This window comes from Amblyraja radiata, chromosome X, assembly GCF_010909765.2.
Source record: "Amblyraja radiata isolate CabotCenter1 chromosome X, sAmbRad1.1.pri, whole genome shotgun sequence".
Classification (NCBI taxonomy): domain Eukaryota; kingdom Metazoa; phylum Chordata; class Chondrichthyes; order Rajiformes; family Rajidae; genus Amblyraja; species Amblyraja radiata.
In genome coordinates, this window is record NC_045999.1 from 7,073,568 (window position 1) to 7,092,759 (window position 19,192).

The window sequence follows — 19,192 nt, forward strand, 5'->3', positions numbered from 1 at the left end:
CCCTATGCCCTTATATATGCACCCAGTGCATCTAATGACCGCCCCCAGGTGTCCAGAATAATACTGCAAGATATATTATTTTGTCTAGATATGCTATGCCAACATAAACATAAATGGCTCCTACATCGGTTGTACCAGCATTGTTTTTCACAGGATTTATGAAGTTCATTAATATTTCTGGTTCTGGTAGATAACTGCGCAAACACCTCATCAGTAGTTATCTCGCGCAGGTCGGAGTGAGTAGAGTAGCGATTAAGTTTTGAAGTGGGTCTTTTTGACCACGTTGAGGAGATCTAGTTGCTCAATCCCCTTTTTAATGACTTAACATCGGGTGAAGCGCATGTGGTGGGTGGGTGGTAACCTATTCCACTCCCTTATCATCCTTGGGTAAAGGGAATATTGGTAGCAAAGTTTATTTAAATTTAGCGAGTTGATGATGTAGGGACCGTTATTTTGTCTTGTTTCATGGCAGTTGGTGCTCTGGGATGACAGGAGATTGACAAACTGCATTTGAAATGTCATTGATATACAGTAGGACGAGCAATGGACCCATGGCAGTCCTCTGTGGTACACCTAATGTCACAGAAGTTTCAATAGAGGTCTCTCCCTGGTGTCTCCTTGTCAAAAAGATCTCAATCCATTTTAAGAGGTTGCTGTCTATTCCTACGGTTGAACTTGTGCAGGAGCCACTTATGGGGAACCTTAACAAAAGCTTACTGAAATCTAATATAATCAGGTCAGTCTGACCCTTGTTAGCGAGTTATTTGAGATTTGGTTGCCTCTTTGAACAATTAAATCTTAATGCCTTTCTCTCTCCTTATTTGCTTCTATGGCATTTACTGTAAATTAGAAATTCACCTTCACTAGCTCTCTATTTCTTCTATGATAGAAAAATATCAATTGGTGATAAATTAAAGGTCCTCTTATTTTGTGGATTTACTCCCATTGGAAACTCGACCAAACTATCTCAGTCATACTCAAGCTGCTGGCAGACAGAGTAACCTTTCATCACATTAGTGCGAGCTGCAATTGAAGCCACACTCCAGAGGATCAGCAAGACAGTGTCAACTGATGATCCACACCAAACCCATCTCTCTCTCTCTCAAACATTATCCATTTTAACAAAGTGTTGGAATAACTCAGCAGGTCAGGCAGCGTCTCCAGAGGGCATGAATAAGCAAAATGTCTGCTCAGGAACCTCCTCGTCTCCAGGGATGTTGCCTGACCCGCTGAATGTCTCCAGCACTTTGTGTGGATTTTTTTTTTTATACACCAGCATCTGCAGCCCCTTGTGTCTATCCATTTTAACAATATTTTGGTTCCTACTGGAAAACACACATAGGTCAGCATTCCAGTGTAATACTCGTCAGTGTGATACTGTTATTAGCGAGAATGAAATGACTGTCAGATGGTCATTTCTAAAGTGCCTTAGATATCTTTCAGTTTGCACAAAAACACTTTAGAGTCAAAGTGTAGCTACTATTACAAAATAGGAACGCTACAAGCAATGTATGTGGATGCTTGCTAAGAAATTGGTATAGCGATATTGATCAGACAATGACTATGGAATCTTTAGACTAGAAATACTGCACAGAAACAGGCTGACCAGTGCTTACACCATACACTAGCACTATCCTCTACATTAGGGACAATTTAAAATTTTACCAACGCCAAGTAACCGACAAACCTCAACATCTTTCGTCTGTGGGAGGAAATCAGAGTACCTGGAGAAAATCCATGCAGTCACAGGGAGAACGTACAAACTCCGTATAGACAGCACCTGTAGTCAGGATGGAACCCGGGTCTCTGGCGCAGTAAGGCAGCAACTGTACCGCTGTATCACTATGCTACCCGAAGGGGTACCATGTACAAAGGATGACAGAATAATAGTAATGCTGGTTGAGTGATGAGGGCTGCGCGAAAGACATAATCTACAAGGACTTCGGCAAGGCCTTAACAACATACTGCATGACAGGCAGGTCTGGAAGGTTAGATCACAGGAGATCCAGGGCGAGCTATCAAACTGGATAGAAAATTGGCTTGAAGGCATGAGATAGAGGGTATTGATAGAAAGTTGTTTTGGCAAGGGAGACCTGTCACATGTCTACTGCCCATTATCCATTATTTAAATTAATAATTAAGATAAGAATGCAGGTAGCATGTTTAGTAAGCTTGCAGATGATACTAAAAATGGTGGTATCATGGATAGCAAAGAAGGTTATCTAAGATTACAACAGAAAATATTGATCAACTGTGCCAATGGGCTATTGAATGGCAGATGGAGTTTAATTGAGATAAAGGTAAGGTGTTGCATTTTTGGTAATGTTGCTGTGCAAGTCATGCCCTGGGTCAATTGTAGGGATCTGGGTAATTATGTAGAACAGAGAATTGTACAGGTACACGGTTCTTGAAAGTGGCAATAGGTGGACAGAGTGGTGAAAAAGGTATTTAAACACACTTGCTTCCAGCTGTCAGAGCACCTAGCATAGGAGTTGGGACATCTTATGACAGCTGTACAAGAAATTGCTAGGACCACATTTTAAGTACTGGGTACAGATATAGGATGTCAAATTAGAAAAGGGTTGAGTTACAAGGAGAACCTGGAAATGCTAGGGCTTTTCACCCTGGAGCATGGAAGGATGATCTTACAAGCATATAAACATACAAAATGATTAGAGGCATGGATTAGGCAAATAGTCACAGTCCTTTCCCCTAGAGCAAGGGGAATTATGACCTAAAATTAGGTCATAAATTTAAGATAAGGAAAAGATTTAACAGGGACTCAAGGGGTAGCTTTTTCACACAAAGGCTACATAGAATGAATTGTCAGAGGAAGAGGCAGAAACAATTACATTTAAAAGACCCTTGGATAGAACATGTTGAGGGGAATTTGGGCCAGGAGCAAACAAGGAACATCTTAGTTAGGCAACTTGGTCAGCATGGATGTTGGATCATTGGGCATATTTCCATGCCGTATTGCTCTATGACTAACTCAGCCATTCACGTGGCATCTGCAGAAAGAGGAACCAGTTAAAGTGTCAAGTTAGGGAACCTTCCTCAGAATGGAAGATTGGAGCATTTACCAGGATTAAGGATGACTCAAAATACTTCCAGAGGATCTTTAATATACATTTGAGATCCCAAACCAGGCCTCACCTTGGATCCCTCAATGCTACAATGGAGTGTCAGTAGGGACTTCGCGCAAGCCACACTCAACATTATTTTGCACATTTATAGCACCCACCATAAACCAAAATTCTTCGGGATTTTCTGTGAAACACAAACCCACTAAAACTACTCCTCCAAAACACATCTAAGATTTCACAGGAATATGGTGTTCTGACACAACTTTGCAAACACCAGAAACTTAAAATGCACTACTGAAAACATGTCAGTGCTTTGCAGTTGAACCACAATGCTCACTGGTAAAACATTTGTGGCTGTAACATCACTGCATCAGCAGTCACAAATCATGCTAATTACAAACCCAAGCAATAAACCAGCAGATTCCCAGAGTTAGCAACATTGCTTCTGCCCATTCTGATGATTCAGCACTGAGACTAGAAGTGCGTGACTAACTGCACCCTCAATGTATTTACCATGGCTCCGAATAAGGCAAGGATAATATTGCATCTATAATTTAAAGGCTCCAGCTTGTCCCATTACTACTTAGTCTATGGGAAACAATTCTTGCCTCCTTCTTCCCAGCCCAGGAGGCAGTCAATTGAACATCATGTGACATCTGGTGGCCCACCATACCATCACAACCAATTCCTGTAATACTAGGGTGCGAGCAAGGAGCATGGGGGAAATGGGAGAAAATAAAGTACTGCCACGTAATTGATCTGCAGCAGAAATTCCAAACCCTTTGAAGAAATATTCCAATCATGTTTTTTTTAAATCAAGTTAACTCACATTCAAAGAATACACATTCTTGTCATCTATGTATCCAGGAGTAACAGTTAAGAGTATCTATAATCCCATTGCTGGGTAGACCCACAATGGCTATAATGCTGATTAGGCATTTCAGCTGCCTTTCCCTGTCAGTCATCTTCTTGGATCACAGCTTACTCCCACTCCCGTTTCTTTCCTCAGCTGGGAGGGAAGAATTGGGAGTGGGAATAAGCTGTATTCTTCCCTCAATACTTCCACATTTTTAATTTTTTTTTTTTTAAATGTGGAAGTATTTCAGGCAAATTATCTAATTATTAGGCCAAGTGGGACCCGTTGGGTCCCGCTTCCCCAAAGCAATAATCCACTACCCAACCGATCCCCCAATGCAACCAGTTTCCACCACTCACCTGTCTACAGTTCAATATCCCATTCTCAACATGAAGTGAACACATTCAGATATCTAGTGTTGCATTTTAACTCCAAAGCAGTGCTGTGCACTGTGATCCCTGCTCTTACTGACACACTGTGGCTCTGCCCACATCCAAATTAATGAATGCTCATTAAAAGACACAATGTGCTGGAGGAACTCAGCGGGTCAAGCAACATTTCTGGAGAACATGGATGACTTTTCCGGTCGGAATCTTTCTTCAGACCATAGAATTCACATCCCTGCTTCGAAATATCTCTGGATCACTCCTCTAATCTCCCACACCGAGACATCCCTTTCTAGATATCTGACCCGCCAGCATTTGTCCTTCTGCACACCCCTCATACAGTGCCCTCCATAATGTTTGGGACAAAGACTCATCATTTATTTATTTGCCTCTGTACTTCACAATTTGAGATTCGTAACAGAAAAAAAAAAAACACATGTAGTTAAAGTGCACATTGTCAGATAAAGGCCAATTTTATACATTTTGGTTTCACCATGTAGAAATTACAGCAGTTTTTATACATAGTCCACCATTTCAGGGCACTATAATGTTTGGGACACAGCAGTGTATTGTAAATTAAAGTAGTCATGTTTAGTATTTTGTTGCATATCCTTTGCATGCAATGACTGCTTGAAGTCTGCGATTCATGGACATCACCAGTTGCTGGGTGTCTTCTCTGGTGATGCTCTGCCAGGCCTGTATTGCCGCCATCTTTAGCTTATGCTTGTTTTGGGGGCTAGTCCCCTTCAGTTTTCTCTTCAGCATGTAAAAGGCATGCTCAATTGGGTTCAGACCAGGTGATTGACTTGGCCACGTGAGAAATGACCATTTTTAAGCTTTGAAAAACTCCTTTGTTGCTTTAGCAGTTTGTTTGGGGATCATCGTCTTGCTGTAGAGTGAAACACTCTACACTTCAAAATTCATTATGCTACTACCATCAGCAGTTGTATCATCAATAAAGATAAGTGAGCCAGTACTTCCAGCAGCCATACATGCCCAGGTCATAACACCCCCAACATCATGTTTCACAGATGAGGTGGTATGCTTTGGATCTTCGGCAGGTCCTTCTCTCCTCCATACTTTGCTCTTGCCATCACTCTGGTATAAGTTAATCTTTGTCTCATCTGTCCACAAATTTTTTTTTCCAGAACTGTGGTTGCTCTTTTAAGTACTTCTTGGCAAACTGTAACCTGGCCATCCTATTTTTGCAGCTAACCAGTGGTTTGCATCTTGCAGTGCAGCCTCTGTATTTCTGTTCATGAAATCTTCGGCAGACAGTGGTCATTGACAAATCCACACCTGACTCCTGAAGAGTGTTTCTGATCTGTCGGAAGAGTGTTTGGGGATTTTTTTCTTGTTATAGCGAGAATTCTTCTGTCATCAGCTGTGTAGGTCTTCCTTGGCCTGCCAGTCCCTTTGTGCTCTCTTTCTTCTTAATGATGTTCCAAACAGTTGATTTTGGCAAGCCTAAGGTTTGGCTGATGCCTCTAACAGTTTTATTCTTGTTTCTCAGTCTCATAATGACTTCTTTGACTTTCATTGGCACAACATTGTTCCTTACGTTGATAAGAGTTTCCAAAGGTGATGGAAAGATTGGAGGAAAGACTAGATGCTGAGAGCTCTCTTATACCTGCATTTAAGGAGGCATTTAAACACACCTGAGCAATTACAAAAAACATGTGTACCAAACATTATGGTGCCCTGAAATGGGGGGGGGGGGGAACTATGTATAAACACTGCTGTAATTTCTACATGGTGAAACCAAAATGTATAAAGATGGCTTTATTAAAATCTGACAATGTGCACTTTAACCACATGTGATTTTTTTCTATTACAAATCTCAAATTGTGGAGTACAGAGGCAAATAAATAAATGCTGAGTCTTTGTCCCAAACATTATGGGCATTGTATAAATCATACTGAAACAGGTGGCCATGCCTTCAGCTGCCAAAGCTCGATACTCTAAATTCCACTCTCTTTGATGAAGCCTTTGGACATATTTCGTATTATGTAGCTCATGGTCTAACTATACTCCTGTGAAGTAGCCTTGGGATATTTCGCTATGTTAAATGGTGCCATGTAATCTAGAGTCGACATTGAAATCAGGAGCAGAATCATTATTTGACCTTTCCATCTATATCAGGCATATGTTGCCAAACATACCTCCTCTTTAGTCATTCTCTTGAAAATCAGATTGTTCAGAACAGGCACCAACATTTGGCAAATTATTGACTGCATATTTTAAACATGGTTGGGTAGCATTAATCTTTAGGTGATAAATGTCCTTTTCTTTGCTCGACACACTAACCCAGTTGCAAGCAAAACACATTACAGCAAATCATCGTTTTTATAGATCTCTTTATAACAGATTTCTGTTATAATGGACAGACCTACCAAACTTCACCGCCGGGCTAAAATGCGACTTCGGCACCGGGCCGAACCTGTTGACGCCAGCCCCCTGCCCTCACAGCTTCCTCAGCCACACCTACCACCACCACCTGTATTGCTGTATTGAGACCTTGGAGCTTTGTAGCTTAAGGCAAGTAAGGCTTTAATGTTTCACCTGTAAAATAGGCACCTGGGCCAGTGCAGTTCTTCCTCAGTGTAAATTTTATTGTTAAGTCTCCATATGAAATGCCATTTATTACACTTGGTTATAGCGGACAATCGGCAATAACAGACACCATTCCCTCTGTCATGGTCCATTATAACGAGGGTTTACAGTACAGTTTACTATGCAGAAACTGTAGCTACCAGTGAAAATTGTAAACAGATCCCAATCAGATTGTGAGCATTTCTCTTGCACTTCAATCTCTTAACCTTCACATCACGATATGCTAATTAAAAAAGTACACTGTCAGACGACCATGCAAACAAGCCCATCATGATAAACTGAAATAATAAATAGAAAATAGTAGAAAAACCTCACAGGTCTGACAGCATCTTTAGAACGAGAGATAGAAGTCATGACCATTCATCAGCAAGTGAAACTAGAGCTTTTAGACCCCAACTTTAATGTTTCATATTGATAGTTTAATAAGGCGGAATATCAGCTGCAATTGTCCAGCAGTAAAGGGCCTGACCCACTTACGCGATTTTTTCGGCGACTGTCAAAAAAACCGCGTAAATGGGACAGGCCCTTCACTGAATCACATTGAAGAGTTAACATAATGGCAAGATATTTGTGTCATCTGCAAATATTGATGCCGTCACCAGAAGCAGTAATCTGGCTTACATCTCAAGTCATACAATAAGAGAAAGAAGAATTTAAACAAAGTGCATAACTAAACTGGGAGTATTATCTCTGTTAGCCAAACATCTAAAATGAGCAACTTGTATACTTCCTTAGTACATCGATTCTTGGGGAGAAGGAATGTTTTGTTTTTTTAATTCCACCCTGAATGGTCAACCTCTTAATTTGAGACCGTGATTCCTGATTGCAGACACCCCAACCAGGAGGTATATCAACTCCACACCTTCTCCACTCTTTAGGATTTTGAGCATTTCAATACAAAGATCACTTCTCAGTGTTCTAAACTCAAGACAGTACAGGGTCACCTGCTTAATTTCTCCTCATACAACCAACCAGCCATTCTCGCAACCAACCGGGTCAATCTTCGCTGTACTCCCTCTACTGCGAACATATGCCACTTTAGGATCAGTACTCAGTCTGAAACAGGATCTCGACCCGAATCATCACACATTCCTTCTCCCCAGAGATGCTGCCTGTCCCGTTGAGTTACGCCAGCATTTTGTGTCCATCTTTGATTTAAACCAACATCTGCAGTTCCTTCCTACACAATATTCCAGATACAGTCTCACCAAGGCTCTATATCACTGGAAGACCAAGTACTGGAGTAACTGAGCACGTTAGGCAATATATTTGGAGAACATGGATAGGTAATGTTATGCATCGGAACTCTTCCCCAAGGAAAGATCCTCCCCATTCCCTTCTACTACTAACAGTGAAACAACATTTTTAAAAAAGATCTGAGCATTCCAAGTATGTATTTAACTTTTTTTAAATTTGCTAACTTTTAGTTAGTTATTGGACAGAGACCTCCTGGAGCCAATTAACAATAATAAACTGCTTCTTAAATGCTATGCTAGAACAGTTGATCAGATAATTGCAAATATAGCCATTTGGCTTAACATGGGTGCCATTGTTTCAGATTTTTCAAACGTGGGCATCAAACTAATTTCATTTTTGCAAATTATCAGTGAAAAAAAATTACTGATCAATTCTCAGTGCCAAGAATCATAAAGACAGAGGGCTACTTTGACGAGCAAGGTTCACTCGTACCGCACAAAAGGTAATAAATAATTTGCCAGATTTCCAAGAATATCTTCCAGAAAAGTTTCATGTGGATAGGATCAACCAAGCTGGATGTACAGCAGAGAAGCAGGCCTTTTCGCCCATCCAGTTCATGCTGTGTGTTCTCCACTCAAGCTTTTTCCTATCTTGCGATAACTACACAATAGACGTAAAAAGCTGGAGTAACTCAGCGGGACAGGCAGCATCTCTGGAGAGAAGGAATGGGTGACGTTTTAGGTTGAGACCCTTCTTCAGACTCTGAAGGGTCTCAACCCGAAACATCACCCATTCCTTCTCGCCAGAGATGCTGCCTGTCGGGCTGAGTTACTCCAGCTTTTTGTGTCTATCTTCGGTTTAAACCAGCATCTGCAGTTCCTTCTTACACAATACCTAAACCAATGTGTTTTATTCCCATGGTACACAAAAATGCTGGAGAAACTCAGCGGGTGCCGCAGCATCTATGGAGCGAAGGAAATGGGCAACGTTTTGGGCCAAAACCCTTATTCCCATCCCTTATACTTGTTGAGCCTTTACTTAAATACACCCATACTATTCCCCAATCACTTCTTGTGGGAGAAAATTTCAAATTATTGCCACTTATTTGGTAAATGAGATTCTTCCAAATTTCCTGTTGGATAACTTGGTGAATCTTATACCGATCATCTCTAACTATGTTCTTCCCCACACCTAGAGACATTCTTCAGGTCGTAACTCCCACCAAAACTTCACAATTTTAAAGACCACCGTTAAACCATCCCCGAGTCTTTTCCGAAAATGGAATATGATAGAATTGTCAAAATACCTTCTACAATATTAACTTTTTTCTCCAGACAATACTAAACATATGCACCATCAGAAATCTCTGTTGTGTATTTACCATAAACATTGACCTCTGATTTCCATGCAGGTGCTGAACAAGTCAAAATATCCAATACACAGCTGAACTCTATCTACCTTTTATAGATTTATAATATTAAGTTTATTTTAAATGCAGATTTCAGGGCTATGATTGTAGAAATTGTTGTTTGTCAAGAGATGTCTGTGACTAAAAATAACCTGGAAATTAGTGCAAAATATCATGAGCAATTCAGAATACAGTTTCAGCTTTTCAACATATTACACAACTCCACACTAACACAGGCAGAAAAATGAAAGGCTTACCAAACAAATATAAAATTACAATGATTACCTTAGGCAAAAGTGGGGGGGAAAAACAATTTAATTAAGCGTCCCTTAAAATACACAGCAGCAACAGATTAAAGGTTCAAATATAATTTACAGCAGATAATTTTGTGCTAACCTCCATTATAAAACAGTGTCATACCCTCCACACTTGTCCCCAACCCTTCACTTTAAAAAAAGTTAAGGAATACCATCTTGGCCTGCTGAGTTTTACTGAAGGTTCTGCCATATCCCAATTCACACTTGTTTGGGTGTCCTCTCTATTGAATGAAATGTTCCAAAATATTAACCAGCCTCCCTCTTGCAAATATTAGTTCCAGCTATTATTTTTCATACTGCTTTACTAATGTAAATAATAGAAAATAAATCAATTTCTAAATCATAATCATATTTTATTAGCCAAGTATGTTTTGCAACATATAAGGAATTTCATTTGCCATACAGTCATACCAATAAAAAGCAATAAGACTCATTACCAAGTTATACGCTGCTTTGAATGTCATTGCCGGGAGGACACGGAAATACTGTGGCCCACGTTTGATTGTTAAAAGATCTGTCCAGGCACAAAGTAGTACAACTGCCCTTCAAGGACTTATTTATGTTTCCTCTTGATTAAACAACCACAGTCAAACAAGCAGCTGAATGACTGCCATGAGCTTTCTCTTTAAAATGAGTGTGACCTACAAGTGGATTAAACAGTCAGTCACTCGAGGTATTGCTAAAAGCTCAGCAGAAAAATCGACTGGTTAGCAATTTCAGTATTGGAATCTGACATTATTATTTACAGCCAAATCACAAGAGAGTTTTGCAAAACTTTACTCAAATTCTAGGGACTGTTAAACTTATCGAGCAGACACTTTGGTTTCAAGTACTCACAGTGATCCCGAGATTCCATGCCAGGACTGCTTTTACTGGGACACACGTGACACAATATCATAAGCTGCAGATGATGACCCAGCTAAAATATGGCAGCTGTTTAACATAACACTTTATCACTGACATTCTTTACAGTGCGAGCATTCCTAAATAATCCAAGACCAACATCACGTCCTCTAGAGTAGAATAATGTACTATGAAAACAGCCCCTTGGAACTATGTCAAACTATCAAGCATCCTTTAATTCTATTTTACCACCCCATCAACTCCCTCCAAAATTCAACACTCAAAACTGTTTAATTCTCATATCTACTAACAACAGAAGAAGGAAATTCTTACTTGCAAGAGCATAACAGGCCGGCAAACACAACACATGTAGGTAATATAATTTAAAACAAATATTGCGGTTATTAATTTTAAGTCCTTAGGGCAACCAAAGACAGTTCACAGAAGTTCATAATTGAGATTAGTGTTGTGCAGTGTTCAAGAGCCTGATGGTTGTTGGGAAGAAGCTATTCTTGTACCCGATGGTCACGGTTTTCAAACTCCTGTACCTTCTTCCCGAGGGTAGGAGTAAAATTAGTAGGTTAGCCTTTGATTCTTCCATTCACCAAGCAAAGGGGGCAATTCACAGTGTCCAATTGGCCTATGAACCCATGTCTTGCAATGTGGGGGGGGGGGGGGGGGGGGACTAGAGTAACGAGAGAAAACTCAGAGAATGTGCAAACTCCACAAAGATAGCACCAAGATCTAGATTGAACCCAGGCTATTAGAGCTGTTGCATCACTGCTCTACCAGCTGTGTCACTGGGCTGCCCTAGTCAATGCTGCTTTCAATTAGGCCCTAGAAACACATCCTCATTGAAAAGGTCTCCAAATATATAATTGTAGAAAAATCATATTTAGGGTGTTGAAATCAAATGATGCATCTGAGGTGGCAGAGTGCTCCAATGTGATAACGCCTTCAAGCTTTATGAATAGCACAGTGTGTTGTTTTGCATTTATTAATCTGTCCCTTGTCACCTCTGTCACGTGGGATAATCCTTAGTTCCATTTGCATATTGATTGTCCATATCTGCCATGATTTCTGCAGCTGAAACTTAAAGATATAACCCTATCGGCAGTCTAAATGAAACAAAAATTTGGAGACTACAATCCGGGTAGGGCAGCAACTCTACAGCTGCACCACCGTGCTGCCCACTAGAGGGAGCATCAATCTGCAACTAGTTATGTTAAATAAACTGGGACTCTTAAATGTTAATGTGTGATACCTAAAACGTAAAACTTCTCATGTTTACTTTAACTTGAGCACAAAAATTGAATTTAAAAGACCATCAGTACATTTACACCTAAATTAGGCCACTGCAGTAAAACGCAGTAATACAACCGTCAAAGTTCAAGACATTAACGGACAAATATTCCCCATACAGGACATCTCCAGGTAATAAACTAAGGACATTCCTACATACAACTAGCTCCCATAATATTAAGCCTGTGGAGTTTGCAATGTTCTTCCTATGATCATGGGTCTCCTCCGTGTGCTCCAGTTTCTTCCCAAATTCCAAAAACGTACAGGTTTGTAGGTTCATTGGTCTTTGTAGCGTCCCCCTAGTTGTAGGGAGTGGATGAGAAAGTGTGATAACAGAACTGGTGTGAACAGGTGATCGATAGTCAGCGTGAACTCTGCGGGCTGAAGGGCCTGTTACGTGCAGCATCATTAAACTAAACTAGTTTTCCCTCGCGCTTTCTACCTCTAATAATTATTCTTTCTTAGCGATCTATGTGCTTTCGATGCCATTCATTGTAACACTGTGGGGGTTCAGTTACCAAAGTATATTTTGTGATTTATAAATTGATTATAAAGAGTATATGTTGACCTATGGAGATTCATATAAACTGAACCAGCTTGCTACCTTGGCATAGCCTGTAGTTTTATCTGCTGAGATTATATTCTTGTTTCAAGGAATTTGCTTTATCAGCATACCCGAACCATACAATAATTAATTAAACCAAGCGGAAATTTCAGCTACCCATTAGAATGAAAACAAATGCTGTCTCCTTTACGTCAATGATTTAATGCTTTCTGGTCCAAAATTATATCAAATAATCCATGATCTCAATCATTACAACAATGTACCCAAGCTCGCAACTGCTGTCTAATTATGAAACAATTTAAATATCTGCACTTTTAAAAATAATGGCATTAGACTGGATGATTGAAGAGCTGCCTAATAAAATGGCCTGGATACACATAAAATTTACAATGCTGATTTAAATTCATACCACCTCTTCCTTTATTTTTACCCACCTTAAGGTGTTGCGTTTAGCTGCTGGGTAACAGAACAAGTTTCTCCTTCAGGTTACATACAATATATCATATTCCACCTCATGAACTGCCCGAGGGAAGAGGTACATAAAGAAACTATATATTAGAAACATAGAAACATAGAAATTAGGTGCAGGAGTAGGCCATTCGGCCCTTCGAGCCTGCACCGCCATTCAATATGATCATGGCTGATCATCCAACTCAGTATCCCGTACCTGCCTTCTCTCCATACCCTCTGATCCCCTTAGCCACAAGGGCCACATCTAACTCCCTCTTAAATATAGCCAATGAACTAGCCTCGACTACCCTCTGTGGCAGAGAGTTCCAGAGATTCACCACTCTCTGTGTGAAAAAAGTTCTTCTCATCTCGGTTTTAAAGGATTTCCCCCTTATCCTTAAGCTGTGACCCCTTGTCCTGGACTTCCCCAACATCGGGAGCAATCTTCCTGCATCTAGCCTGTCCAACCCCTTAAGAATTTTATAAGTTTCTATAAGATCCCCTCTCAATCTCCTAAATTCTAGAGAGTATAAACCAAGTCTATCCAGTCTTTCTTCATAAGACAGTCCTGACATCCCAGGAATCAGTCTGGTGAACCTTCTCTGCACTCCCTCTATGGCAATAATGTCCTTCCTCAGATTTGGAGACCAAAACTGTACGCAATTGTATTACATCCCAACAATTAAATCAGTTATCAGGCAAGTGAATTTTCATCCGCTGTTACCAGGCAATTAAACCATTCTATCGCCAGCTAGAGAGCGGTCCTGACCTCCCATCTACCTCGTGGGAGACCTTTGAACTATCTTTAATCGGACTTTACCTTACACTAAAGGTTATACCCTTTATCCTGTATCTGTACATTGTGGACAGCTTGATTGTAATCGTGTAATAGTCTTTTCACTGACTGGACAGCACACAACAAAAAGATTTTCACTATACCATAGTTCACGTGACAATAATAAAAGAAACAAAACCAAACTTCTCCCAAAGAAACTCATAGAATTGCAGACACTGGACTATTGAGTAAAACACAAAGCACTGAAGGAACTTAGTGAGTCAGACAGCATCTGTGGAGCGATCAGACTGACGACATTTCAGGTTTGGGCCCTTCTTCGGACTTGGTGGCTGAAGAATGATCCAGACACGAAACATCATATGTCATTCCCTCCACAGATCCTGCTTGCCCTGCTGAGTTCCTTCAGGACTGTGTTTTTATCTCAAAGAAAGATAGATATTTCACACCAGAATATCAAATAAAGTTCTGTACAGACATTGAACGACTTTTGAAATGTTGTTATTGTTGTAATTTTGGAAATCCAACAGACAACGTGTTTACTATAAGATGCACAGGAAATGTTAACATGGAAAAGGATGGGTTGCATGGAATGTCCAAGATTTAAATTCAAGTTAAATTCTCTTTTCACTTCAATCTCAGCCCCAGAAATACTGAAATATTATTTAAAAAATAGGATACTGTCATCATTAACTTTATTTCTATTGTGCTTCACATAGGTTTGATGTGGGATTAATATTCTCACTTCCATGACCCCTGTGGAATAATAAACAACTCAGGAGTCTTCAGCTAGCTAGACCACAGGACAAACAAGCTACGATCACCACCACATACCCCCTGACTCTGACAACAACAGTTGAGACCAAAAGGAGCAATCTACACAACCTTAACCAATTCTGTCCCGAGTTCTAATGGGAAACAAGTCAATTCTTGGCAACTAAAAAAATCTCCACAGGCACCTGAAAGATGGAGATTCAAAATGGCCCAAAAGGTGATGGGTGGAAAGAGTGCAGACGATTCAGCAACAAACCATCAACTTCAACATGTAGGCCAAGGGGTAATCCTATAGAGGTGTATAAAATCATGAGAGGTATTCACAGGGCAAATGCACAGTCTTTTACCCAGGGTAGGCAATCAAGAACCAGAGGACATAGGTTTAAGGTTAAAGGGGAAAGATTTAATAGGAACCAGAGGGGCATCTTTTTCCACTCAGAGCGTAGTGGGTACGGAATGAGCTGCCAGAGGAGGTAGTCGTGTAAGGTAAAATAACAACATTTAAAGACACTTGGACAGGTACTTGAATGGGAAAGGTTTGGAAGTGTGTGGACAAAATGCAGGCAAACAAGACTAGCTTAGATGGGAGATATTGGTCAGGATGAACGTGTTTGGGCGGCGAAGCCTGCTTCTGTGCTCTATGCATTGGTTCTTCAGTTCTGTCTAACCAGTCAACTGAAAGACAAATTATGATTACAATCGAGCCATTTACAGTGTATAGATACATAAGGGAACAACATTTAGTGCAAGGTGAAGCCATTAATGCCCGAGCAAAGATAGTCCGAGGCTCACCCATGAGGCAGATAGTAGATCAGGACTGCTCTCTAGTTGTGGTAGGATGATTCAGTTGCCTGATAACAGCTGGCCATCACAAATGTGTCAATCCTCAAATTCTGTCATAATCCATATTATTTCATGAAAAAGTTAGAATTCTTACCAATGGATCCACCACAAACCCAATTCCAACACAGAATGGAGCCACCAAAGAATGTTCATTGCAGTCTCTCTTTTTAAGCTTCCTCACTGAAATAATCCCTGGCAGAGTGTTAATTCTAAAGAACAAACAGGATACTGTTCAACCTTTGTTGCAGAACCAAAGTTCCTTCAGCTCCACTCAAATAACAATGTATAAAAAATTAAGCTCAAAACCAATATGGCCTTCTTTACTTGATCATAAATGGTCAGGCCCTGCAAATAACATCCAATTCAAAAGATCCTTCACCAATTTGCCCTGTCACACAATACTATCTCCTTCAAGTCAATATCCATGACATTTGCCTCTACATATAATTTCTATGCATCAGGCCCAGATCTCACCAAGGGCAGAATTTACTTGTGCAAACCACCATTGTGCACTTTTAGAGATGGTGGTGGGAAAAAACCCCCCACAACATCTCTAGCTCATGGTCCACTCAGAGCAGCAGGCCCCACCTTCCTGTACATGTGACAGGGAGAATCAGCCTACAATAGGCACCACAAGCACCAGCGGAGGACTACCACCAACACTTCTTCTGAAAATCTCTCCAAATGCATTAGCAAGATCAGAAAGCCAGTGTCTCCCAGACCTACATTGAAGTTCTATCCACACAAACACACAACTGGAGGGCAAACCACATCATCTACATAGCTGACAATTGACTCCCAAGAACTCCAAAGTTGCGTCATGGCACACAATTCCCAGAAGCACCAAGGAATCACTCAAAACCTGCTTGGGGAAAAAAAAAATCGTAACATTGTCACCGAATCATGAGAAGCCCTGGAACGTGACAACTGAAAATGGTGGGGGTGGTGGGGGAGGAGAGAGAAAATAGGTAGGCACTAAACATGGAGTCTCCCCATGGCTGCATATCACAAACAGTAAAAGCAATGCACAACAATTCCCCCAACTACCCCATCAAGCTTCACCCACTACAGCGTCTGTGGATCCCACAAGGGACTCATTACGCACTTCAGAACACACTGAACTGTTGCGGAAGCAAGGCATCCTCTACCCCAAGAGACTGCCTGCAGGGAAAATAGCTAATATAATCAGAACCATAGCAATAAATGTGGTAGCAGGACTGTACAGTATGGTGAAAAAACATATTTTCAATCAAATGGTTAAACCAAGTGTTTATATTCACACACAAATTCATTCAGACCATTTTCATCTACAGAGTGACCTTTAAGATCACCACAAAGATTTTAAAATTTAAAGCCTTTACAGCTTTCAAATTCAAATAATTCCTTTTATTGTCATCGCCTCAAAACATAACGATGAACAAACATTTACTTACACAAAAATGCTGGAGAAACTCAGCGGGCGCAGCAGCATCTATGGAGCGAAGGCTGAAGAAGGGTTTCGGCCCGAAACGTTGCCTATCTCCTTCACTCCACAGATGCTGCTGCACCCACTGAGTTTCTCCAGCATTTTTGTCTACCTTCAATTTTCCAGCATCTGCAGTTCCTTCGTTTAAACATTTACTTACAGCAGCACAACAGTTAGCTTAAAGGTACACAAAATTGCTGGGGAAACTCAGCGGGTGCAGCAGCATCTATGGAGCGAAGGAAATAGGCGACATTTCGGGCCGAAACCCTTCTTCAGACTAGTTAGCTTAGTCTTGTTTTCACATGCAAAATGAAAGTTCAGTGATAATCACTTCCTGTTTATGATTATTTTGGCAAAGTGAAAGAATTTCAAATGGCACGTCTAAAAAAAAGCGTCACAAAAACCTGCAACCACCTGTCACAAACGTACAGCTACAGACTGAGTAACACTTCTATGTTTTGAAACTGGAAATTGGCTGCTCTGCCTGAAGTCAATTGAAGCGTAAGGTACACAAAAATGCTGGAGAAACTCAGCGGGTGCAGCAGCATCTATGGAGCGAAGGAAATAGGTAACATTTTGGGCCGAAACCCTTCTTCAGACTGATAGGGGGTGGCGGGGAGAAGTGAAGCGTGACTGTTTCACTTGTTGTGGGACTATGCAAAAAAGGAAGGCAATAAACCTCTGAGCCCAAAACATTCCTCAGAAAACAAGACCACTATGACAAAGTGGCTGGAAAATAGGAACATCCCCATCTTCAATAGGGAAGGCTGACATGCACCATTTTAGATGGTGACTTTCAATGCCAACAAACACTACAGAATGGCATTTGAGGTTAAAATGGCATTTGAGGTCTCTTTATATATATAGCAACACGCACAGCTGATATGTTCCACTGTTTAACATCAATGCACAGCACTCCAAATGATCGATTTGCAGTTTAAATTAAATTAAAAAAACTGTCAATGTTTATAAATGTTACTAAAATAACTCATTGTTAAAAATGTTAACATTTTGAGCCCCCCCCCCTTCTTCAGGGGTGATTTATTCCAACATTGTTCTCACTCGCATCAACAGGACACATTATTATAATAATAATAATAAACTTTATTACGGACTCAAGGTCCAGACAAGGGGCAACATTACATTAAAAATGCATTGCATATCAAATATCATAAAATACATATAAAATCTTGGTATATCACTTATAAAAACATCATAATTTATATATTTTTTAAAACACATAACATAAGGTAAAAATCCAGATTAAAAGATGATCAATGTCCTACAACTTGATTCTGCAGCTGTTTTTTTGAATAGTGAGCACTCACTTCCCCAGGCGAGATGGTTCGGGTTGTGAAGTTGCCCTCACTCTCTGCAGCCTCCATGTTGGTTGCCGCCTTCACTGGGCATTTAGGCCCCGCTTAGCAACGCCCCTGACAACCTCCCGGCCAACCCAACTTGCCAATGGAAGTTCCCGCCCCATGATTGACAACCTAACCTCCTTGCGGCCGGAGGTGGGCGGACCACATGCCGGGAGCCGGGGAAACAGCGCCGGCCGGGCGCTCAGTGGCGTGGAGCATTACTGCAACCACGAACCTGCCAATGGACAAGGTTGGGGGCAAGTTCAAGTTCAAGTTATACAATACAATACAATACAATTTATTTGTTGAAGAAGGAACTGTGCTGATGCTGGAAAATCGAAGGTACACAAAAATGCTGGGGAAACTCAGCGGGTGCAGCAGCATCTATGGAGCGAAGGAGATAGGTAACGTTTCGGGCCGAAACCCTTCCTCAGACTCCCAATACAATTTATTTGTTGTCATTTGAACCCAGAGGTTCAAACGAAATTTGGTTTCTGCAGTCATACACACAAGAAGAAGAACCAAGACACAACACAATTTACACAAACATCCATCACAGTGAATCTCCTCACTGTGATGGAAGGCAAAGTCTTATCTCTCCAAAGTTAAAGTTCAAGTGAGTTTATTGTCATGTGTCCCTGTATAGGACAATGAAATTCTTGCTTTGCTTCAGCACACAGAACATAGTAGGCATTTACTACAAAACAGATCAGTGTGTCCATATACAATAATATAAATATATACACACATGAATAAATAAACTGATAAAGTGCAATAACAGAAAATGGGTTATTAATAATCAGAGTTTTGTCCGAGCCAGGTTTAATAGCCTGGTGGCTGTGGGGAAGTAGCTATTCCTGAACCTGGTTGTTGCAGTCTTCAGGCTACCTTCTACCTGAAGGTAGCAGGGAGATGAGTGTGTGGCCAGGATGG

At 40.7% G+C, this 19,192-nt stretch overlaps 1 protein-coding gene across 5 annotated transcripts in view; it reads right to left on the reverse strand.

Moving 5' to 3' along the window:
* Positions 1 to 18,346, reverse strand: part of LOC116968289 (inositol hexakisphosphate and diphosphoinositol-pentakisphosphate kinase 2-like) — a 142,168-nt gene extending 123,822 nt beyond the window's left edge. For all 5 annotated transcript variants that reach the window (XM_033015010.1, XM_033015008.1, XM_033015007.1 and 2 more), the window contains exon 1: positions 18,227 to 18,346. The gene's annotated coding sequence lies outside the window, so the exon portion shown is untranslated. The remainder of the gene's footprint in view (positions 1 to 18,226) is intronic.
* Positions 18,347 to 19,192: the final 846 nt, after the last annotated feature.